At 42.9% G+C, this 25566-nt stretch overlaps 1 protein-coding gene across 6 annotated transcripts in view; it reads left to right on the top strand.

Moving 5' to 3' along the window:
• ARPP21 (cAMP regulated phosphoprotein 21) overlaps positions 1-25566 on the top strand; it is a 163063-nt gene that overhangs the window by 18394 nt on the left and 119103 nt on the right. The window contains exon 1 of one of the 6 annotated variants that reach the window (XM_052638303.1): positions 11752-11837. The exons of the other annotated variants lie outside the window; for them this stretch is intronic. The gene's annotated coding sequence lies outside the window, so the exon portion shown is untranslated. Of the gene's footprint in view, positions 1-11751; positions 11838-25566 lie in introns of those variants that run through there. 6 annotated transcript variants of the gene reach the window in all.

Genomic DNA, 25566 nt, shown 5'->3' with positions numbered 1-25566 from the left:
TAACAGTAGTTTCAGTCCTCCCCCAAAATAAAAATTAGTGTGGTAGGTCTAATAAACCCCACTTATTAGCTATTTGTTGAAGGCAGTGGCTTTGTTAATATATTTGTACGGATGTATTTAAGGATTATGTTTACTTTTTGGGCTTCCCTGGTGGCTGAGATGGTAAAGAATCTGCCTGCAATGTAGGAGACCAGGGTTCAATGCCTGGGCCAGGAAGATCCTCTGGAGAAGGAAATGGCAACCCACTCGAGTATTCATGCCTGGAAAGTTCCATGAACAGAGGAGCCTGGTGGCTACAGTCCATGGGATTGCAAAGAGCTGGAAACAGCTGAGCAACCACCAGTTCACTTTTGTTACTTAAATGCTTTAATTTTAGTAATTAAATGTTTTAATTGATATATATGTTTATATAGATGCATATATACTTAATTTTGTAACATATGATAAATTATATATTATATATACATATATATGTGTGTGTATATATATATATATATATATATAAATTTGGAATCCTGTTATATTACAGAAACAGTAATCCCTATTTTTGTGAGATCTGTGATGAGAGGCCCTAAGTTAGCTGCTTTTCCACTTCATTTCCCTTCTGAATTCATTTATCTCACTGCCGATGAACAATATCCCACTAAGGATAGGCTTACAGAACAGAGCCAGGGAAGAGAGGAAAGTTGCATTTGCCCTGCTCTCTACCCATCAGAACCGATAAAATGACAAGATGAAAACAGAAGGTAAGACGATGTGTTCATTGTTTCAGCTGAGGAGTTAGGGATTTCTGCACAACTTAGGTTTTGATTCCAGAGCTCTGCCCCCGGTGACCAAAATTGAACTACACCAACTGTCTTGTAAATGTCAGTGGGTGATCTAGGACTCATATTTTTAACACAATGAACCATCTTATCTTTAAGTGGCTCCTGCTACAGAAGGAAGTACTTGTGAGTAAGTGAGTAAGCATGTCATCTCAAGAGGAAGTCTCAGACCGTGGCATTCTTTTCTATACTGCACAGGCTTGTTGATCCCTAAAGCAGTGCTTCTGAAACCTACATGAGCATCAGAAATCACCTGGAGAGATTCTTCAAACAGAGACCTCTGGACCCTAGTGCCAGAGTTTCTTATTCAGCAGATCTGACGTGAGGCCCTGCGTATTTGCATTTCTAATGAACTTCCAGGCCATGCTCATGCTGCTGGCTCGTGGACCACCATTTGAGAACCGCTGATCTGAAACATAAAACTTTTTATCAGAATGTAGAATTCGTATGACTGATGTTCTCTAATCTGAAATAGTACAGGAACACTGTAAAATTTCGAAACAAATCTCAGTTGATTTACTCTGATTTTAAAATTATTTTTAAAACATGAGCATCTTAAAAGAAGAGATGAGGATGGCCAGTTCCACTAGACAGAAACAGTTAGGAGCCTCTGTTTCAGATGGTTGTGGAAGAGGCAGGTTTTCCCATGAGGGTGTGTTCCAAGAGTCTCCAGGATAGGATCTAAACTCCATGGGGATAGAATAATCCCAGATTCACAAGATTGGGTATTCTAAGGAGCAAGAAAAACTTAAAAAAAATTGGCGAGCACCAGATGTTAAAATTATAAACACAGAAACATGTAGATAAAAGTCTAGAATAGCTTTATTTATAATTGCCCCAAACCGGAAGTAATCCAAACGTGTTTCAGAAAGTGACTGGATAAAACATGGTGCATCTGCATGATGGAGCAAGAAGGAGCAGACTGGCTGGATCTCAAGGGCGAGAAGCCGAGTGGGTGAATCCGGTCTCCAAGCATCAGAGACTCTATAACGCCATTTTTGTAACATTGCAAAATGATCCCCTTATAGTGGCAGAGGAGGACAGACCAGTGAATGCCAGGAGCTATATCAGTGGGGCAGGGCCGGCGGGGGCAGTGGGGGGGGGGGGTGTGATTGGAAAGAGATGGCATGAGATGAGGCAGTGTTTTGGGTGATAAAACTGTTCTGGGGCCTGATCATGGTGGTGATTACACACACATACAGGTGTTAAGCTTCATGGAACTACACAGCCCTCTGCTCCCAGCAAGTCAAACTTATTATAATTTTTAAGTTAAGAAAAATAAAATCAGAATAATGCTGTCTTTCATTTATACCAAGTAACTGGATTTGTGCTGTTATATCAGGTAAAAGTACCAACGTATTTAAAGAAATACAAAAGCTGTATTTCAAGCAAAGCAAAAAAGAAAAGCATGATCTTCATGAAAACGGATCTTCATAAATGGTTAAGGTCATTTGCTGCAGACAGGGCTTCTAGGGAAAATTTGGAAGTAGGAAAAATCTGCCTGACATAGTCTTGACCTGGGACCCCTCTTAAGATCTTTCTCTCATTTGCACTTTTTCTTAGAATCCTTCTCTGTAAGCTTTATTGTTTTCAAAATGAATTTCAAGGGCACTTGAATTTCATTTTTACTCACTGAAAAATACCGACAACTCTAGCATTGTCATCCAGGTACCTCCCATATTTATGTGTGAACCCCCAGAGTCACCGTCCACCCACACCTTGCATAGCCCAGTGACGGCTCCTGGGAGCCTTGGAAGGCTGTCAGTAGTGTCTGGAAAGAGCTGTAAGGTTGATAGACATTGATGTCTCTCCCAGTATCTAGAAGACCTGGGTCTGCAGAAGTGTTGGCAGTTTAATACTAGCCAGGCTCTAAGCTGGTAAGATCAAGAAGGATCTGTTGAGTGGGTGCCTGTGTTTGTCTCAGTGGAACATGGAATGCTAACCGCGGGTGGCAGTCAATACCCTTGAGTGCGTCACTTACCTTAACTGGTTTAATCCTCACAACCTTCTGTGAGGTGGGGGAAGTGTCATTATTCCCATTTTCGGGTAAGGCAAAAGCACAGAAACCCAAAAGGAACTTACTTGCTCAGTGAGTAGTGGGGTCAGGCTTCAAGCTCTGGACATCTGGCTTCGAGTCCGAGCTGTTGCGCAAGTGTACAGCTCTGTAATGTCTTGTTTCTTTTCCTACATTTTCTCCTTTCAAGACAGGCTGATATTTGCGTTATGGTGCATCTCAGTTTCCACGTGACCCAAAAGCCCCGTGGTCATTTATTGACTCTTGTACACAACTGACCTTGTTGCACCAGCTGGGCAAGATATACAGATTGTTGCATGTAAACCCACTTACACAGGAAGCCACTAGTTACCTGAACCTCCTGTGTGGGTCGAGTTTCAATCGTGGGCCAAGAGAGAGGGCAGCTGAAGTGCCTGCTGATGCCCAGAGCAGCAAACAGCTCTGTGACTGTGTCCAGGCTGCACACGCCACAGAGCCGTATCTTTGGTCCTCAGGATGTACAGTACTTGGAAACACTCAGACCTGAGTGTCGCTTGGTGAAATCAGAGGTTTGTCCAGAAAGCCTGCTCCTGGCCTAGGGAATCTGCTCTTCCAACCACCTTGGGTGAACCAAGGAGAACTTGGCTTTGGAATGGAGAGAAAAGATCCCTTCTCTTCACTAGCTCTCTGATTCAGCTCATGGAGCGGACAGAGGAGGACAAGAATCCGATCCAGACCTTAGAAATACAGGGGTTTTCCATAGGCTCAGTGCAAAACAGCTCCTTCTTGTGATGGGCCCTGAGAATGTCCCCATAAAAACCCTCCTTATTAGACATAGTCACCTCAGTCCCCAAAGACAGGTGTGGACTGCGGTTGTACCGCCTCGGGGTCGGCTCCATGTCCCAAAGAGATCTCCGCTGCTGCATTGAGCATGGTGGTCACAGAGAGACCTCACGAACCTGAGAAACAGCCCTTCACCCCAGTGGGGTAACATGGGTGTGGACCAGAGGTCATGCAGTCATTGTCCAGTAACAGGGCCTTCTGCTGGTTGTCTGATACAATTGTATAAAATCAAACATTCAGTATGCTTGTTTGTATTCTAGTGGGACATCCAAGGCAACTCTACTGAGGAAAAAAGGAATTGCAGGTTTCTGGCTAAGGATAGCAGAAACAAGCCTCTGTTGCAATAAAATGTGTGGTTTTGCTGTCATTCTTGAATAAGCTCGTATGATGTTGTAGTCGCTCCTCCGCAAACGTGCTGTGAAGGCACCAGCAATTGAATGATGTTGTGGGAGGCAGTGGACAGCGCGAGAGTTTTGAGACCAACATTTGAAGAATTTCAGTGCCTCTGGACCTTGGACAGTGATCCTACTCCTTCTGAACTTCAGGTTTCTCTCCCTCCTCCCCAACCCCACCCTCCTTTTCTTCCTCCCTTCCTTCTTTCCTTCCTCCACCCCACCATCTTTTCTTCCTTCCTTCTTTTTTTAAAATATGTGTGAATGACATTAGTAGTAGTGAAGATTAAAAGTACTCACTGTAATCTGTTTTTTGCAGCATCTGGCACATAATATGATATAGGAAGAACTTCCCTGGTGGCTCAACCCTAAATAATTCACTGGCAGTGTAGGAGTCACAGGAGACGCAGGTTCAATCCCTGGGTTGAGAATATTAGCGTGAGGAAGGCATGGCAACCCACTCCGGTAGTCTTGCCTGGAGAATCTCATGGACAGAGGAGCCTGGAGGGCTGCACAGTTCATGGGGTTGCAAAGAGTCAGGCACAACTGAAGCGACTTAGCTCTCATGCATACACATGATATAGAAAAGTATGGTAGCTATTATTCTCAAGTATAAGTTCACGCATCCGTGTTCAAGCTGAATGCAACATCAATATCAATATGAACACCTGTGGAAGTGTGTGACTACCATTGTCTGGATCCCAGTTTTGTGATTTACTTTATACCAGTGAGATGGAGGATCAGTTTCCTTTGCTGACGAAGGATGCTCCCAAGACTCTTCTCTTGGTAACTTCCCAGTAAGTCTTGTGAGAAGTAAAGGAATTCATGCCAGCACAGCCAGAGAAGCAGATATGTCTATTAAATGAAGAGGTTGACATCTTAAGTAGCTCCTTTTAGACAGCTTCTTTCTGAACTGAGCCCTCTAAGGGCCCCAGACTCTGGTGTGTGTGTGTGTGTGTGTGTGTGTCTGGACGTGTGTGGGGCAAACCTCAAGAGTGAGTGTACAAGTGTCATGCACAGTCTGTGTGTGAGCGACGGAGCCCCAGCCAGTCTTCTGCAGCTGGGAACAGCAATTAGCTGCTTCCTGAATTAGGGTCTTGTTTGCACTGTTGTCCAAGATAATCATTTGTTTGTTGAAACTAAGACGCTCTATCTTCCTCCGAGGCATCAATCCTCATATTTAAATGATGAGGTCTTTGAATCTCACAAATCATGTTTGGGTTTCACAGGAGGAACTCTGTCACAGCCTGTGTTTTCTCTCTCTGACTTGGGGAATCAAGGCATAGTTGCATGTATATTTCAGCTTATTCTTCAGACAGTTATGAAAACATTATGCAGTCTATTCCAGCAATGGTTTGGACACAGGTCTATTTTTTAAATGCCTTTTATATGAGTTCCCAGCACACGTACATACTTATACGTGCGTAGACACACTCCTCACAGGCACCTGCACACACACATGCAAAATATGATTTTATGCAACAAGACATAGCCTTCCCTAGGGTATTGTACTCTGCGTCTTGCCTATTCTGTTCTAGTGCATTTCATTTGCTCCATTCATTTCACTCTGTTCCGTGTTCTATTTACTGCCTTTACAAAGTTCCAAGTTATAACCAGTGATTCAACTTTCCGATTTACAAACAGGTCACAACCTAAAGTTTGAAAAACATGAATCTACATATAAATTGACTTCGGATTCTGTCTTCTCTTCCAGTGTTTGCAGAAGAAGGAAGTGCCTCTGGCATTACAGTGTCTTTTTGATCTTCAGCTATGCATGATCATAATATAGGGATCCAAATATGTCTACATTTCCTCTACTGAATAAATGCCAATTTGTACCCCTTTAAGACAGTAATGACCTCAGTTCACTCAGTCAGTGCTTATTGCCGAGTCGTGCATTTTTTTGGATCTCCTGCGTAGAAATCATTATCAACTATATCTGGTTTTTCCAGAAGAGGGACATCCTGAACAAGGAAGGGGTCACTGTGTTCCTAGGACATGTTTACTGGTCTGAAGCATGTCCTTCGTACAGCCACAGCACACAGGATCAGGATTTTAAAGACAGAAGTCTTAAGGATCCATTTAACACCCGTGGTGAACTCATGTCAATGTATGGCAAAACCAATACAGTATTGTAAAGTAAAATAAAGTAAAAATAAAAAAAAAATTTTTGTACCATGAATATAATATAAAGTTATTTTTAACTGTTTTAACAGGTATTTTTAACCACCTGAAAAATTAATACACTTTTACCAGCTAAGATGGTCAGGAGATATCCCCAGAAGATGTTTGTCTTTTTTAGAAACCATCATTAATGCCCCGTTGTACTCCAGATGACGTGGTGGCTCCTGGAGACTCAGAGATAAGCAAGGTGTGGTCCCCACTCCCGAGGCACTGACGGCCTGACTCCCGGGCCACTTCAGGACCCTCTGATAAGGGCTGAGATGGAGATGCGTCCTCTGATGGAGGTCAGGGTGAGCACAGAGGAGGATTAGACCCTGGGAGTGGACACAGAGCTAGGGGCTCGAGGGGGAAGAGGTGACTTCTGAGTCTCATCTTGTTGGTTAGTGTATTGGTTGAAAGCAGTGATCGCTCACATGACATAAGGTCAGTTTCTCCTTTCGAGATTGGAGGTGGCAGGGGCGTGTTCCCAACTGATGGAGGGCCTTCCTGCTTTATTTCCAAAGCGCTGTGCCTTTCCGGAGCAGCCCAGCCAAGAATCACACGGGTACACGATGACCGTGAGGCTTCAGTGTGTGTGATTCACGTTAGTTCTTGTAATAAAAACATCAGAGAGCTGTTTTGTGACAAGTGTCACAGGTGTGCATTGCACCATCTGCTGGCGCCAGGAGAATATGAGACTCATTGCCAAGGGCCAGATTGAAGTTCTAGCCCCGACAGGCCTTCCTGGCATCCCTCTCGGGGTTCTCAGGTTGTCGACCTTGTCTTCTGTCCCTTTGTGACTGGGTTCAAGGCCAGAGGTGGTTAAATATATAATATTAAGGTGTCACTTCTTAATTACTGAAGATGCTTTTAAATGCATACATGTAAACGGTGCTTTTCAGTCTCTGCAGTGGGACACGGGGGGCTGGTCTGTCCACACCCTGAGAAACGAACAGGGTGATCTGTGGACTTGCAAAGGGTCTTGCAGCCATCAAAGACCATTTCCTCTGTGTCTGTTCTTGACCTCAGCTGCTCATCATAGTCTGATCCTCCTGGGTGGGAGCGGTTGAACTCTGCCTCCGCCCCTGTTCCTGCAAACACACCCAAAGCGTGCATCCCACTTTGACCTTGCTCCCCTGCCCCTCTCAGCCATCCTGGCCACCGATTGTTGCCTGTGCCCCCCTTTCTGATCTCTGCTGCCCTATCCTTGGAGAAAGGTCTGGGGTCTCGTGGAGAACGGAAGGGAGATTGCTCCCAGCTCTTCACTGGGTGGAACCACAGGTTTAGATAGTGATAGACTTCATTCTTAGAGTTCAGAACATGGAAAATAATTGTCAGACTCCAACGGAGAATTATTAACTCTTGACTGAGGACTTGGATAAATTTTTCCTCACTGGGAGGATATTGTGCTCTTCATTGTATTGATTGAGAGGGCATTTTCTTCAAATCATAGATTAGTCTAGTCTGATTGTTATCATGGAAGCTTAATGAGAGACCAGTAAGGATTCATTTGATATTCACTGTTTAGCATACTTGCCGAAAAACAGAGACAGCAAGTCCTTGGAAAGCCAAGTTGAGTGACTCCATGCTTTAGCAGATGGTAAATTTCTTGAAGGCAGGAGCTGGACCATATCAATCTTTGTACGTCTCACTGTTCCTAGCAGAGTGGCTTGTATTTCGTTGGAGCTGAGTAAATAATTGTTTATTGATTCCACTAGCATTAACAGCCTTGATTTACACACATGATCACACACAGCACGGATTGTCTGGGCAATTTAAGTAGGGTCTTCCAGGAGACTGAATGTTTTACTGAGACCAATTGAAATACACATCTTCTCAGCCTTGTAAAACATCCAATACTGAATTCAGCTTAATATTCTCTTATTGATTCATTGTCATAGTATGAAAATCAGTTATTGAGCTGTGATCGTGGGAATAATGATTCATGCAGTTGCAGTTTTACCTCCTCCAGCCGATCCACGAAAGAAGTGGTGAAGGAGGCCACATAAAGAAGACAGGAGCTGAAAGGACCCTGTAGGTTCTTACCCGTAAAGTTTATAGAATGGTGCTCCGCCTATAGGACCACAGTAATCCTTATTAGCTGCTATCATAAATGTTTAGGCTGCTCCTTTATCAGAATCTTTGAAGTGCTAAGGCACTCGCTCTACATAGAGTAGCTTGGGGAAATGAGAACACTGATCAATTTCCTATAGGTAGCTATAAAAAATTTTAAATCAACAGTATTCAATTAATTGACATTTTGATGCCCTGCCTATTCCTCCGAAGAGTACTTTAGATAAACAATAATAAGTAATGTTCCTGGGGTGAAAGTGAGGCATGGTTGATGCCATTTAACTTATATGCATGCATACTCAGTTGCTTCAGGCATGTCGGACTCTTTGAGACCTCATGGGCCAGAGCCCACCAGGCTCCTCTGTCTGGAATTCTCCAGGCAAGAATACAGGAGTGGGTTGCCATGCCCTCTCCTCCAGGGGAATCTTCCCAACCAGGGATGGAAACTGCATCTCCTGCACTGCAGGCGGACTCTTTACCACTGAGCCACCAGGGTTGCCCTTTAACTTATATAATCTTGGGCAAGTTTCTTGGTCCCACTGAGCCTCAGTTATCCCATCTGTATAATAGAAGCTGTGACAGCTCATTATTAGCAATTGTGAGGGCTTCCCTGGTGGCTCAGTGGTAAAAAAAATCCACGTGCAATGCAGGAAACACAGGTTTGATCTCTATGTTGGGAAGACCCCCTGGAGAAGGAAATGGCATCTCACTCCAGTCTTCTTGCCCGGAAAATCCCATGGACAGAGGAGCCTGGCGGTTTACAGTCCATGGGGTTGCAAAGCGTTGGACACAACTTAGTGACTGAACAAGAAGTGAGAGAGTCACTAAGATCATGTGTATAAGCTGCTTGTGTTATCTAACGTGTTATCATGATGTCTTTTGTGCCTCCAGTATATCAGGCATGGTATTAGCTGACTGTGGTTTTGAAATGACATCTGGAAATGTCAACTTCAGAGGTGTCTGCAAGTAGACATATATTAGATTTGAGGTCAGGGGACTGTGTGGCCTCTGAGAACTGGAAGTAAAAAATAGGATCAGACTTTTATTTTTAGGTGAGAAGTCACAACTAAGAGAGTCATGGATTTCTTTTCAATTGACCAGAATTAAATATGGGGTCCCAGAAGAAGCAGTCACCCAGAAGTCCAGGCTGATATACAAATGCGTGATTTATGAATGAGTTGTAGTACCTGCACATGATTGTAAGATTTGGGTCCACAATGAGGTGTCCATGGTTACAGAAGCTGAGTTTTGTTCCCACCACCATGTGACTTCAACCTTCCAGAGGGGAGTCCTGAGATGTGGCAGGCAAAGTCCTGGGAAGCGACCTCTGAGATGGAGTTCAGTGTGTAGGAAGCTTACTTAGGACAGTTCTTGGTACCAACACTCTGAGGGGCAGGGAAGGGCACAGGCATGGACAAAGGGAGGGGTAAGCCACAGTTCAGGCCAGAGAATGCCATCAGCCTTGGCCAGCTCTGGCGATGCTCTGCAGTTTATATGACCTTGGGTGTCAGCCTACAGTGGAGATGGCGGTACCAACCTTCCCACGTCAATTACTTATCGGATATGGACTGCCCTAAGGAAGGGTGCGGAGAAGGCAATGGCAAGCCACTCCAGTACTCTTGCCTGGAAAATCCCATGGGCAGAGGAGTCTGGTGGGCTGCAGTCCATGGGGTCTCGAAGAGTCAGACACGACTGAGTGACTTCACTTTCACTTTTCACTTTCCTGCATTGGAGAAGGAAATGGCAACCCACTCCACCGTTCTTGCCTGGAGAATCCCAGGAACCGGGGAGCCTGGTGGGCTGCTGTCTATGGGGTCGCACGGAGTCGGACACAAGCGAAACGACTTAGCAGCAGCAGCAGGGAAGGGTGTGGCCTTGGGGACTCAGACTGCAGCTGAAATAACCCCTCAAGAGGCAGCAAGTCCTTCCTTGAAGAGGATTCTGTCTTTACCACCAAGATGCCCTGGAACACGTGTATTTTAGCCTCTGTCCCATTGTTGCATAAGAATAGTCTTGCATCACTCCCTGGGAGAAAAGTCTTAACTGGAGGTGGGTCAGTTTCCGGGTTTTTTCCCCCAAAGAAGTTGTGGTTCTAAGAGGTTTTCACACCTCTCCCATTCTGCCTAGAGATAATCATCAGCTGTCTCCAAATCAGTCTTTCCCACCAGGACTGAAGCCCATTTCGGGTGTAGAATATTTCTGTCTGATATTATTCTATTATTTAATCTCAGGGGACATGTTATACATTCAGATTTCCATTATGGAAATCTTCAAAACACGCACAGAAAATACAGATTATTGACCACCGACCCCCCACGGATGTATCAGGGAGTGTCAGCATTTCCCCTTCGTCCAGAGTTTTTTCTCATACAGAAGGCACAGCCTCCCCTGTTCATCTGAGACAGATCCGGACGGGCATGTCCTCAGAGCGGGGTGAGATTTCACAACGTTTGAAGTCACGAATGTCTCTTAATAGCACTGACGTGAGCGCACTTGGAGCTGTCAGATCCGCGGTTCCGGGAAGCGGCCCGCTCACCCTCTTTGCCCCACCAGATCTTCAAAGCAGCGGCCGGCCAGCCACTCACATTTCCACTGTCCTGCGTCTGCAGTTGGGCCATGGGCATTAGCTGGGGGCCGGGAATGTGGGCTGAAGCCCGAGGCTGTCTAAACAATGTTCATGGTACCCGAGAGGGCAACAAAGGTTGCCTGTAACTCGTGCGCTCCATTTCCAGAACTCTGTGGTGCGGAGGAGCTGCCTGGAAACGGATGGACGCAGAAATGACCTGCCAGCCCACCGCATTCTGGAGCAATATTTCAGCCTGGTGTGGCCTCCGAGTCAAACTTTCTGTATAGAAAAGGAGCCTCATAGGCAAATTCTATAGAGAATTTCTAGCGCCTGGTTGGGGATCTGATGAGAACCTGTGACCTGAACATCCAAACCACTTCTGATGCCCCAGCAAGTTTGAGGCCCCTGGGGTGTCCAGGGTGATGTCCCGGCCCAGAGGCTGTGCTGTTTCCCGAGCCGAGGAGTGAGTCAGCACTCCGTCTGCCCCCGTGGATCCAGCAGGAATTGGGCGGTGGTTTGGCCCCCAGAGCAGGTGGTGGGGGGTGGGGGTTGCGGCGGTTGCGCTTCCTCTCTGGGGTGGGGGCTCAGCTGTTTCCTTGGTCACGCGCCCCTCCTAAGTGCTCAGGAGGAGGCAGGAGGCCAAGAATACAGCTGAGACTTGAGCCGCAGCCAAGTCAGGGCAGCTGCTTCTCTGTTCTCTGAGCTGGAACCAAGTCCAGGCTGCAGGGTGGCCCAAGCTGGCATCTGGGGAGGGGCCCGAGAGGAGTGTCACTGGCCCATTCTGAGCGACTTACCCCACCTGCTATTTGTGTGTGCGTGCACGTGCATGCGCGTGGGTGTGTACGTGTGTGTATGTGGCTTAAGTGACACCTCTCTGACCTCTGTATTTCGTGAGATAAATGGAGCTCCGTGAGAAAAAGCAGACAACTTTTCACTCCTTTGGGTCAATGGATCTGCAGATCTGAAACGAGTTATTTTAAAAGGTAAAGCTTGAGGGCACCATCCTAACTCGGAATGTATGCATTTGACGCAAGCATATTGGGTTTATCATTTCATCTCTCTGCATATGCACAGAAGCAGCTAGGAAAGGATACTGCGCTAGGAGCAAGAACTGAATCCTAGGGGTGTGTGGCCCTTACAAAGATAGGTATAGGATTCCAAACGCCATCACTGTTCTAAGCAGAAGTTTTTTGTTTCTGTGTTTAACTTGCTGGGGCTGCTGCTGTTAAGTTGCTTCAGTCGTGTCCGACTCTGTGCGACCCCATAGACAGCTGACTACTAGGCTCCCCCGTCCCTGGGATTCTCCAGGCAAGAACACTGGAGTGGGTTGCCATTTCCTTCTCCAATGCATGAAAATGAAAAGTGAAAGTGAACTCGTTCAGTCGTGTCCGACTTCTAGCAATCCCTTGGACTGCAGCCTACCAGGCTCCTCCGTCCATGGGATTTTCCAGGCAAGAGTACTGGAGTGGGGTGCTTTAACTTGCTAGCTGAACACAATTCATTTCTCAGGTCACATGATGAGAGTTTGTTTTTTGGAGTAGCAAAAGTTAAACTAAGTAGGGAGTTTTGGGCCGAATGCTGAAAAACTCCAATTTAACGGTCTGCAGAATCACAATGTGTACTTAGTTAACACACACTCTCCTATGTATCTGTTCTTTTCTTCCCCTTTATTATTAATTGAAGTATTGGTTTCCCTGGTGGCTCAGATGGTAAGGAATCCGCCTGCAATGCAGACCTTGGTTCAGTCCCTGGGTTGGGAAAATCCCCTGGAGGAGGGCATGCAACTCCATTTCAGTATTTTTGCCTGGAGAATGCCATGGACAGAGGAGCCTGGTGTGCTATAGTCCACGGGGTCACAAAGAGTCAGACATGGCTGAGCAACTAAGCACATAGTTGATTTACAATGTTGTGTTAATTTCAGGTATACACCAAAATGATTCAGTTATACATAAATTTTTTTCAGATTCTTTTTTCCCGTATAGGTTATTACAGAATATTGAATAGAGTTCCCTGTGCTCTATACAGTAGGTCCATGTTGGTTATCTATTTTATATACAGTAGTGTGAATTTTTCTATCTATTTCTACACAGCAGGAATTGACAGGTCTTTAAAATGGCTTAGGATAGAGTTGTGTTATATGATATAAACATATCCATTTGGAGGTAAGAGATACTATCAAGCATTTAGGATTTTTTTTTATTGCCTGTATTTAAGAAACCAGAAAAAAAAATCATCCACATAAACACTGCATGAGTTCATGAATCTATCCTACTATTTAAAAGCACTGCTGTTGACAAAGAGCCACTTCTTAAGAACTCTACCTCATTTTTTAAACAATTAATACATCTTCCTCAAGTGTGAGTTCTCCAGAGGGGAGGGCCGTTTTCTAGGTACCTTTGTACCTGCTGTTTCTATCCAAGGTGCTTGTTAAAAGTATGTGAAAGAAATGAAAATGTATTCAGTTTATCCTGTTTGTTATGGATTTGAAAGGTAATATGATGATAATGACGGTGTGGATGTGTGTTGTCGTTTCAAAAATACCCAAATCATTGCTCAGCACACAACAGCTCCTCTGGTCTTTGGCCTTCTCCCCAGACTCTTAGCTTCAGCCTGCCCTTCAAAGAACAGTGGCTGTAGACAGAAGCTGTTTAAAAGTGTCAAACTTATAGGTGACTGCTGAATAAAAAATAAAAAACTCCAAGGCCATCTATAGGTGGATGGAGAACCCTAAAAGGATGACACGTCACCCAGGACCCTTGCAAGAATCCAAACCTACAAAGCAGAAGGAAAGCACAGTTTTTAAAATGAGGGTACAGGGTCACCCCACAAACAGTTAATTTTCATTGAAAACTTTTGGTTGATTCCTTGTAGAAGGAAGGAAACTTAGAACCCAATATTCATATCAATGGCTCCATGTAAAAATATCCTTGAATTCTTTAGACATTTTGGTCCAGTCTGATTGTAATTGTTCTCAACTTTATTTTTAATGCATTTGAGTCATTTTGATTTTAGTGTTTATTCCAAAAACACATTTTATGATAACTTAAATGTTAACCTATCTGGTCTTGAGATTCTTCTGGCATTATTAAAATTGTTCTTAAATTTTTATTAAATAATTTGGTTTGTGTGTAGGGTATATTTTAAGTTTCATCTTTGACATTTATTTAAAACATATCTTTTCATAGATTTAATTCCTTTTACTGCACATTGGATCCGATGGACTTACTCTGTGCTTTTGGTGTGGTTAACAGTTCTTTGCATCCTGTTTACTTTCATGTCTTCTAACTGAATGGGTAACTTCATGGCAACCACAAACATACTTCACCATGCAGTTTACAATGCCAGTAGCCTGTTTGAACTTATTCGATATTTTGTGGTCTCTTCTCAATCTTCACATTTACTGTTGCTAATTGTAAAACTAAAATAGGTTCATTTGAGAAAATCTAGAAAGACTAGGGTAAGCATGCACCCTCAAATATCACATGGTTCCATGCCGTGGGTCTCCATGGCATCAGCTTGGCTGCCTTAATTATTTATTATCTGGCCTGTGGTCATTGTTAACCTCAGTCGTTTCACAGTATTGTTGAAGTTGAAGTCTTGGGGCCAGCCTGTCAGAATCTGAACTCCAGTCCCGGCTTTTCCTAGAGTGAGGTGTTAGCTCTGATACTCAGTGTCTCTGTGCCTCAGTTTCCTCTATTTTAAAATAGGATATTTGAGGGTGAATCTTTTTATCCTATATTTTTTTCATCAAAATAATGCCAGGCACTAATGAGTATCCCCTAGATATATTAAAACCATTGTCAGTTGGCTCTATTTACATTAGCATTAAACTTTCTTGTTATGTAAAAGTCTCTTCATTGCTCACAGTAAAAGTCATTTCCTTTACAATGTGATTTATGGCCATGATGATGATAATGGGGAAATAATTGCTAGTTTGGAAGCAAGACCTCAGTGGTTTTGTGTTATAACTAGGCACTATAATCTCAAGACTTGTTAAATTGATGTATTCATTCACTAATTCATTAAATAAATGCTTCATCAAACCCTTACTTACCACTAGGTGTTTCAGTCCAAAAAAAAAAAAAATAATAGTCTCATTTTTTAAAAGAACTTACATGAGAGAGAGAGAGAGAGGGAGGAGTAACTTGTAGATTATTCCTGAAGAAGCAACAGTCTTTTCTGCACTGCTCATTGGAAGCTGGGCTCCATTTGGCTTACTTCTTAACAGATTTGGGAGAGGTGCTGAATTAAGAGACAGAAGCAATGTAAGATTATTTTTAATAGTTAATTAAAGGAAAATATAATCTGAAATGGAAGCATATAATGCACAAAAATGTAATTCAGAATGAAATTTCTCCAAAGTAATGCACTCTGAAAGCATGTACATTCTTGTGTAGACACTGCTTTTAAAAAAGTAGACCTTGGGACTACTCTGGTAGCTCAGTGGTTAGGACTCCATGATTCCACAACAGGGGACCGACTTCGACCCTTGGTCTGGGAGCTATACCAAGAGTGTAGTGACTGAGTATCACAGTGACTGGAGCATCTTTCTGCTGGTTCTGAACTTGTTTTTATCCATTTGGGGCGAGGAGTAGTCTTAAATATATGGAAGTGTTCGTTTTTGCCTGAGCATATCTATACTGAAAAAAGAAAAGAATTAAAAAAAAAAATGAGAACTTATGAATCTTTTTAGGAGGAAAGCTATAAACACTACATCTGATGAATGTTGTTATTGCATTCTTCAGGTATATAGCCCAGATGTGAGTGAGAGTGCGTTTGTGTCTGTGTGTATATGAATGTGTATCTTTAGAGAGATTGAATTAAGATGGATAAGGACTATGCACTGGCCATGGTCAGTATATCAATCGTTTGTTTCTGATGGTCAGAAAACGAACTTCTGCTCTAGTGTTTATTTCAAGAAAAGGGTACAAGTTTCTTTCAAAATCCACTAAGAAACCTACCCCCCAAATTCAGTTGTAATGTTTTAAAGAAAAACAGTGAGCAGGAAAAAAAAAATTGCTCTTAATTTGCATATATAACTTTGGACAAAATAAAATATATGAAAATGCTGCGTGACAATACATGTAAAGAGACAGCTTCCTAAATTTCCTACCAGTTTTTAAGAATGTTGCCAGGATGCAAAACCTGCAGGAAACCCCAGGCCACCCCACTAAGTTGTGTCTAGAGAGAGCCAGGAGATAAGGCAGGTTTTGCTTATAACCAGAGCTTTTTTTTTTTTTTTTTAAACAAAAATCTCCCCAAGTTGACTGACTGAATTTGTGTGTGAACAGTACAGCAAGCCAGGCATATTTAGACGGGCAGCTTTCTTCTCAGTTTTTGAGAGTCTCCTGAAGTTTCGCTTCTCCAGAGGGTCAACGGATGGCCTTTGGAGGGAGCAGTGTTTTCTGTCCCTGTGTCTCTCTGCCCTTGCTCCTTCTGGAGTCCCTCATGTTGAGAAAGAATATGGGCTGGGCATGCCAAGCCCCCCGCAGGAATGGTGTCAGGCCACAGAATTTCCAGCAGAAACATCCCCCCATATTGAAGACTACCTGCCAGCTTAGAAGGATACTTTTGGACCAGATGGGATGTCAGATACCTGGGAATGTACACATTACACATGTGTGTTCACACACATATACATAGACACCTATGCACACCTACATGCACACACACATACACACGTATACACACACATATATAGACACATGAATACATATACAAACACACATATCACATATATAAATACACACATATCTTGAATCTTAATATTTAAATTAGGATGCTAACAATACCTTCTGAGCTCAAAGTCATCACTCACGTTAACATACTTAGAATCCTTTGATTCGTACAGATTTAAATTACCTTTCTTGTCATCATGACTTTTGAGGCAACAGGATCCAATCGTGTTTTTCACACTTTTTTTCAGTGAAAATGAGTAATCATTTGAAGTGTAGAACACATTTTTGTATATACCATACTTTAACAAACCCAGAAAATGCTTCTCCTGATATACTTTTTTTTTTTCCTGGTATACTTTTTATCTATAATAGTGAACCACCCTGTCTCCACTTAGATGCCAATAATAATGAGTGAATGATTCTTTTTGCCTTCCTAGTTTTAAATCTATTTGTGAAAATTGAAATTTGTTTTGGGCTTCCTCATGAATTTCTCCAAATATTTCATGTTCTACTGTCACATGTTAATTCTAGATGTTCCTTTTCTGACAGCTGGGCTGGCCTGCCTGCCTGCCTCATGCATGGCCTTTGTCCCCTCTTCCCTCTCTCACTCACTCCCTTTCTTCCCTCCAAGAATCGTTACAAGTAAAAAAAGTTATGATCTTTTCCCCACTGTGTAATTTTCCCCAAGCTCACAACTTGGACATTTCATTGAAAGTCTCTGCAACTCACGTATGCTTCAAGACTGTTTTGTTCTAATCATTTGACATATGTACAAAGCTGATAGCCCTTCGTTGACCCTTGGCTTAAACACTGTAGACCCCATGAATAGAATGACCCCAGATCTTCAGCTTCACCATTAGGAAGCCTTGAGGAATCCTCACACACAGCGTAAGGGTAACCCTTTGCTTTCAGTTGTCGTCAGACCCTTCAGCCCTGGGACCTCAGCCCAGCATCTCTCATCACCTAGGTTGAAAGTATCTCCTGAGTTTCATCAGTAATTCCTACCAGCTCCCTAACATAGAACGCTCTAGTAACCTGCCTTTTTCCCGCCGTGACAGGTAACTCTGGCAGGCTAATAATTCACAGAGCTTACAGCAGCTCATAGTTTCGTAACATTTTCCAAATGTATTAGATATTTTAAAAATATAGAGAATTTTTTAAAACGCACACTAATTTTCCTCCATCTGGATTTCTCAGGATTAAAGGGTCTTGTTGGAAGGTTTGAACAGGGAGCATCCACCTAGTAGTCCATCAAAGTAGAAGCAATTCACCTGCAAAATACCGCTGTCTTGAATGCAACTGGCTCTCTAACAGTTCCTGTGAGCAAGAGTATTTTCTTTAAAAAAGAAAAACAGAGCTTTGAGGCCTGGCTTGGGACAGGAAGCAGGGAGAGATTATTGTGTCTAACCAAGATTTTGTAGAGAGCGGTCATGTGATTGCAACTGAGACAGTGAATGAGAGCACACACCTCAACATTAAACAGCAGCCCCTTGGACATCCCTGGAGGTCCAATGGCTGAGACTCAGTGCTTCTGCTGCAGGGGGCACCGCTTAAGATCCCAGGTGCCACAAGCCATGGCCAATAAAATGATAATAATGAAATAACATAAACAGCAGCTGCGATCTTTCAGGTGGCCAGCCACAGCTCCCTGTAGGTGTCTTTGCCAACAGGGCATCTGGGGTCTCATTGGCATGGCCACAGATGGCCCCAGCTCTGGGCGGGGGGGTAGGAGGGGTCGGAGAGAAGCAGTACCAGTGGGCACACCCACGTTCCTATCTTAAGTAGGAAATTACCTGCTGGCCAAGCCCTGGGACACCTGGCGAAGCAACCAGGTTCTGCTCCACCGATGCATTGTAAGTTTCCTGAAATTGTTTCCCTCCTGGGAATATGTCCATTTCTCCTTCCAGCAAATTGGTAGGGATTATGTTCTTGCTGTGTGTGAATCCAAGGGCCCTCTGTCCAGGGAATTTAGAGTCAGTCTCCCGCCCATGTTCATCACCTGGAATGCTTTAGATCATGTATATTTAAAGCTGCACCCAAACCCAAGCCAGACCATAGATGGCTTAGAAAGAAAGACTTCAAGGCACTGCTTTTGCATATTCGCCTTCTTTTTCTAGAGATTTGTCTTCCCTGAGCCTCTGTTAAGTCCTGACTCTGTGAGAGCTCCTCTCACTCCCTGTCTCTTCCAGAAATGGAGAGATTAGGTTTTCCCATCACTTTCTGCAGCGCTTGAGGTCTCTCACGCAGACTGTTTTCCTTATTGCATTCCTGAGCACCCCATGATGGTTTTGTTGTTACTTACTCTCCCACATCTACAGTTTAAATGGTCTTTCTAGAGATTTCACTGTGGGGAGGAAAAATTCCAACACCGTGTTGCTAGCCAGTACCAAAAACATGCTGATGTCAAGTGAACTCATGTATCCTGCATTCCAAGTGCATCTGCTCCCAGGAAGTCTGAGGATTAAAGGAGTCATTTATTGAATGCTTATGTTCTTTAGCGTAGTTGACCTCAGTACAGTGGCTTTTTAGCTTTCATGGCTGAGTTTGCAGGGGCGTCAGTGTGTAATGTTGTGTCCCACTGTACTAGGCAGCATAGAGAAAGAGGAAAAACAAAAGGGAAAAGGGTCCCTGCGTTCAAGGTGGAACAGAGATGGCCAGGAGTCTGTAGGTATATTATCCTTCTCCTTGTGGGCTGAGCACCATTGCACCTTGCGGGGTGGGGGGTATGTCATCGAGAGACCTGATGACACAGGTGAGGGGCCTGATGACACAGGTGAGGGGCCTGATGAAGTGAGCACTGGATGAGAGTCCATGAAACTCGATGTAACAACCAAAAAAGTAGAGCTTCAAAGGAATGAAACACTACTTCTCTATTTGTTTTCAGTCTGGAAATGTGAGCAAGGCCTGTCTGGCCAGTTTAATTGTGATAAACCGAATATTTAATGGATGCAGTCACTTTCTCAGGAAAACTCATGCTGTCAAGGGCCTGGAAACACTCACCTGCATGTGACTCTTCCGGCCAGGGGTCACACATCCTCCTTTCATCTTTTATGGTTTTTCTTTTTTGGCATATAGTCGATCTGCAGTGTTGGGTTACTTTCAGGTATGCGGCCAAGCGATTCAGTTACACATACAGCTACTCTTTTTTAAACTATTTTCCCATAGAGCCCATTACAGAGGGTTGGGCAGCGCTCACTGTGCCATGCATACAGTAGGTTCCTGTTAGTTCTCTCTTTTACGCATGTTGTTTAGTCACTAAGCCATGTCCAATGCTTACGACCCTGGCGGGCTACAGCGTATTGTTTGTGTTGCATGCCGCAGTCATCTGGATGGGGTGGCTTTGCTCTCAAATCCCTCTGTCTGCTGAGCGCTCTCGTTGGGTTGGTAGCTCCCCTGGGACAAGCATCATCTCTTTCCTTTCTCTAGCATCCTATCCAAAACGTCCCCCAAAGGCAGGTGCTGTCTCTGAATGGCCTGGCCCATTATCACACACACACACAGCTCAGTCAGACCAAAGCCCTCTTGAGAATCACCCGTCCAAAAGCATGCCATGGTTTTGCCCTTTTAGCGACTGTTGAGTATTTTCCTTTCACCTTACACACTGGTTAATAGGTCTCTGAGTGGTTACATGCCCTGGCTTTTTTAGATGGAAGAAGCAGAAAAAGAGTGACCCAGCCATCACTGATCAGAATTCAGGTAGAACTTGGAGCCCTTTTTCATTCAGTGAGTCAGCAAGTCCTACTCTGTTTCAGGCGCTGTTCTCAGCACTGGAGTTAGTTCAGAGGCAGACGAGCCAGGCAAGAATCTCAGTCGTTGTGCAGTTTATGTAACAGGAGGGGGAGAATGCCTCTCACTACTTGGTTAGAACATTGAGCCTTGTTAGAGTGACTCATCTGAGATTCTAAGACCTGGGGATTTCAGTGATGGACAGAGCCAACAGCCCGCTGCCCTCTCACCAAAGAGACAGGGTGAGCAGGCAACCGATTGCCTTACTCACTGGAGGCTAGCAATGAATAGTGCAGTCGATACGAGGGAAACGCTCCAGAATCACCCATGTGGAGGTAAATAGTAAAAGCACTTAATGGTGCGATTGTTGGATCTTGTGGAAAGAGCTTGCTGTCAGTATGTGGTGGTGGTTTAGTTGCTAAGTCATGTCTGTCTCTTGGTGACCCCATGAACTGTAGCCTGCCAGGCTCCTCTGTCCATGGGGTTTCCCAGGCAGGAATCTTGCTGTGAGTTGCCATTTGCTCTCAGTATATTAACACTCAATTTGTAGCCCAGATCCACCCGACAGAATTAAAACTCTTTTGTTCCTCTGTCTCTTGAAATCCCCCCTGCTCTTCTTGAGATGGAGATATCCATTTCTAATAAACCTCTCTCCTGCCTTTCTCCCTGCCTCATGGGTGTAGAAGTCATTTCCTGCACTCACAGACCTTTAGGCCCACCTTTTAGCTTTTTATTTGAGATGAAGCATCCTTAATTCCTTTGCTCCTGTGGAAAATCTTTCCATTCTTCTGCCATTGTGCAGGGGTGGGCGGAGGCAGAGCTGAGGTCATGGGTGGGTAATTTAAACTTCTACGTTGATTGCTTTTGATTAGATGTACTGATGGTATTAGCTAGTAATAATTCTGAAAAAGCAACCTTAAGGCTTGAAATATTGACAGGCTACGGCACCACACATTATCCACTGACTAAAGGGAAAATAAGGACACTGCGGCCATGAAAGCCCCTTATTTTTCCCAACTTATAAATGGACAGAACACGAACCTTATCACCATTTCAAAAATCTAACAGAATGATAATAATTTATCCATTTATTTTTGCTTTTTCTCATTTTCCCTAAGTGTCTATTCTTTTCTTCTTTGCTGCAAGAAAGGTTTTAATAGCTCACATTCTGGCACCTATAACTGCGTCACATTTGTTAAGTTTCATTGTTTTTGAAATGACAGATTCTACTTCCACTTCTTATAGAAATAAAAGACAAAAGTGTTCAATCAGATGTGCTGAATAAAATGACTATTTATCCCTACCCTTTTTTTAAAGGGATTTTCCTCTTCATGATGAGTTTGTATAACTTTGAATTCTTTAAGCCACAGTTGAAAATATGCATTTCGTGATATATCCTTGTCCCATTACAAGGTGTCTCCAGTATAAGCACACACGTGTGTGTGCTTAGCTGCATCCAACTGTTTGCAACCGTGTGGACTGCAGCCCACCAGGCTCCTCTGTCCATGGAATTCTCCAGACAAGAATCCTGAAGTGGGTTGCCACGCCAGTATTGGACATCCTTCTCCAGGGGCTCTTCCCGACCCAGGGATCAAACCTGCATCTCTTACATCGGCAGGCGAATTCTGTACCGCTTCACCACCAGTATACATAAATGGACATAAATAATGGATTATATGTCCCTGGCATCCAGATCCACCGAAAGAGGACATTTTAAAATACTTTATTGAACTAAACTGAGAATACGGAAGTTCTAACATCTGTGAGATTGATAACGTTCAAGGAAAAGTTTCATATCAATTGATCACCCCCTCTCCCTTCCCTAAAATAGTTTTGTTTGTCCCAGGAGATTATGGGGCAGTGATATTGAGGGAAATATTTAGGGTAAGTGTGTAATGTGGTAAAATTCCTGGAAGATCTATTAAGAAACCAGAGTTAGATGGCATTGTTAGCTATAAGATCCCAGCAGTGTTACTTATGTTCCCAGAAAATTTGCTTTAGTTACACTCGGAAGAAAAAACAACTTCCCAAGTCTAAGATTCCAGTTCTTTGCTTAAAGATTCAGAAGACATTCATTTCTAAATATTAAATGTGTTCTGGTCCCAGTAGATTCAAATACATTATTCCACATTTTAAAAAATGTGAATACACTTCATCTGGGAATCTTGCAAGCATATGATTCCTGTATGGCCTCTAGAAAGAAGGTACCATGAGCTGTAGAAGTGAAGGAGGAAATTGGGCATATGGTTAGCCTATAACTTGAGGTCATTCTGATGACTGTGGCTTATAGGCTTTGGGGGGTTTCAAAGAACAAGACCAAGCATGATGTCTAGAGGTCCATGTGTCCATAAAATATTTGGGATAAAATCAAGAAAGACGCATGCCATCATGAGACAGACTATTCATGCAGGCTCTCTGCAGTATATGAAGATACACTGGCTAGTGGAAGAAGATAGTGGTTCAGGGGAAGAAATGTATGGGTATCTCTTGAAATACCCAGGAAATTAATGGAACAGATTAGATGCACCTTGTCTATATTTCTAATAAAGCCCCAGTCACTATAGGAACATGTGGTTTTAAGAAGAGCTCTGATCCTCAGTCTAATTGACAGTGTTTTTGATGCAGCTCTGCCACTAACTAGTTATGGATCTTCTCCAAGACACTGGATTTAGTATCAGCTAGACTGGCTGATTTCAAGGTTCTTGGCAAGGCTGTGGTTCTCTGAGTACTTGCACGTTTTCTTTGAGTTTGTACATGACTGGAGGTTGGTGACACCACCTTATATATAGATAAGTCATGGCTAGACAGTTAACAGATTGCAGCAGGAAACATAAGGTGGTGATTACCCTGCATGGCTTATGAAAGTCTGAGACTATTTTAAAATCCTGGGAGTGGTCCCAGGGGTTCGCCCAAACTGAAGTGACCCTCAATGCTTTCTCAGTCTAACGTGGCAGCAGGGCCACTGGCCTTGTGCTCTGTGCTATTTATTTTGGTCAGAAAGCTCTCTTTATCTGCAGTTTTTAAAAAAGTATGCAAAATACTGAGTCAGTGATGTGGCAGAGCGGCTACCACCAGCCCTCTCATCCAGATGATTGACAGTGGATGTCTGTATTGCGGTAAGATGCACCCGGGGTTGTCTTGCAGTTAGAAGGAGTTTCTGTTGCCTTTTGTGGATGAAGACACATTAGCCAAACACACCTTGATTTTAGTAGAGATGCAGTGGAAGAGTCTGAACATCATCACATCCTAACCTTTTATCCCTGCAGCGTCCACATCGGATGGTTAAATAACAAAGCTTGTCTTGCCGAAGATGAGATTGCTAAGATGACCATGAGGAGGCAGAGTATGGTCCGATTTATTGGGTACCTATTTGAATCAGCATAAACTAAGGCAGGTTACATCCACCACATTTCTCTTTACATGTATCACTGCTATCAGTAGACCAGAAGCACTTTTGTAAAGTAGAAGGCCACTTCCTCTGTAGTACTGTCATTTTCTGCCTTTGGTCTGTTTGTATGTATATTGATTTGTTTCCTTTTAAATCATATTCTAGAAGGAAAGAGTTTTTTAAGTTCTTTCCTGTCACATATTATGTGACATGTACATAATATATTATCATTTTAGCTGCTCCTAAGTATACAATTCAGTGGCATTAAACAGTGAAACCATCACATCTATACTCACAACTTCTCCATCATCCCCAGCAAAAGCTCTGTACCAATTAAACAGTAACCCCTTCCTTCCTTACCTCCAGCTCCTGGTAGTCTCTGCTCTTATTTTCTGTCTCCATGAATTTGCCTACTCTAGGTACCTTGTGTAAGCAGAATTACAACACATTTGTTCTCTGTGTCTGACTCATTTTACTAAGAATAATATTTTCAAAGTCCATCCATATTGTAACATGTCAATGTTATTCCTTTTTAAGACAGAATAATATTTCATTGTTCATATACGACATTGAGTTTATCCATTCATCCACTGATGGATACCTTTCGGCCATTGTGAATAATAACATTGGTGTTCTAGTCCTAGCTTTCTGGGTTTTTTCTTTTGGGGGGGGTGTGGATATCTGTCTAGGAGTTGAATGACTGGGTCATATGGTAGTTCTGTGTTTAGGTAGGTTGTTTTTTGTGTTGTGGTTTTTTTTTTCCCCTAGTGCTAACTTTTGAAGCAATACCAAGAAAGACCAATTCCTTGTTCTCTGAATGTTTTAAAATAGCATAAGAAAATAGCTATTTTGTCCTCCCTAAGTCTTCTCTTGTCTAAACTAAAAATTCAAAATTATGCAACTACTTTTTTGAACCCAAATGTAGAATCTTATGTCAGTTTCTGCTACATTTTGCTTTATTGCTTTCATCAACTAGTCCATTCTGTGGAGATATCCAAATATTTATTATGGGACCCAGTACATTATTTCCTTCTCCCAAGTATATGCCTTTTTTCTTTTGAAATACACTGAGAAAACATTTAAGAATTATAAAAACAGAAGACATCTTTATCTTCCAGTTGATGACTAATCAAAAAGCGGATGATGAAGATAAAATTGTTTAAATTTTTTCATGTGGATCCATTAGAATTATTTAACTTTTATTATATCCTTTAAAAAAAAAGAAGATTTTTCCTTTTGAGATTGTATTAGCACATCCTTGCACATGGTAGAGATTCCATGAACACTTTTTAGGAAAGTGAAGAATTGAAACATTGGGTTTTTTTTTTCCCTTGGAATGCTTTTATTGAGATCTGACCCCTCTTATTTTTAAAGGCACTTATGATTTTCATGGTACTGTTCTTATGTCCAAAGCTTTGACATCAGTTATTTCCATTATTGGAAGCCCGATAAATGTTGATGAAGGTTATGTTTATGTCCAGTTTGCTGTAATAAGAAAGAAAAAGCACTGTTCTTCACACGAGTTACTGTATATTTATAAACTGCCTAGCTATCCAAGTTGAAATAAGAATATTCATGTAAAATAATTCTACCCTTAAACCCCTAGTATGAAAATTCCTCTTCTTAAATCTCCTCCTAGGTTCTTCCTCCAAAACAGTTGTCTGGTTATTTTGGCATTTGCCTGGGTGGTTCAAGAATCTTACAGAATGCTTGTGCATGGAGTTGACCAAAAAGAGTTTAATGAAAGGATAGAACTCCTGGTTGAGTGTTTCTTACACACGTATATTGAAGGAGAACATTTTCTTTGGGAAAGTAAACATATGTGAAATTTTCTTATTGACATCTTTCTGTTACCTGGGGAAATGTTCAACCTCACTGAAGGTATTAATCTGTACCTTCTGTTCATGCCATGATGCCATG

The sequence above is a fragment of the Budorcas taxicolor genome, chromosome 1 (genome assembly GCF_023091745.1).
Source record: "Budorcas taxicolor isolate Tak-1 chromosome 1, Takin1.1, whole genome shotgun sequence".
Taxonomy (NCBI): Eukaryota; Metazoa; Chordata; class Mammalia; order Artiodactyla; family Bovidae; genus Budorcas; species Budorcas taxicolor.
Note: the sequence above shows the minus strand (reverse complement) of the source record. Positions and strands in the feature narration are given on the sequence as shown.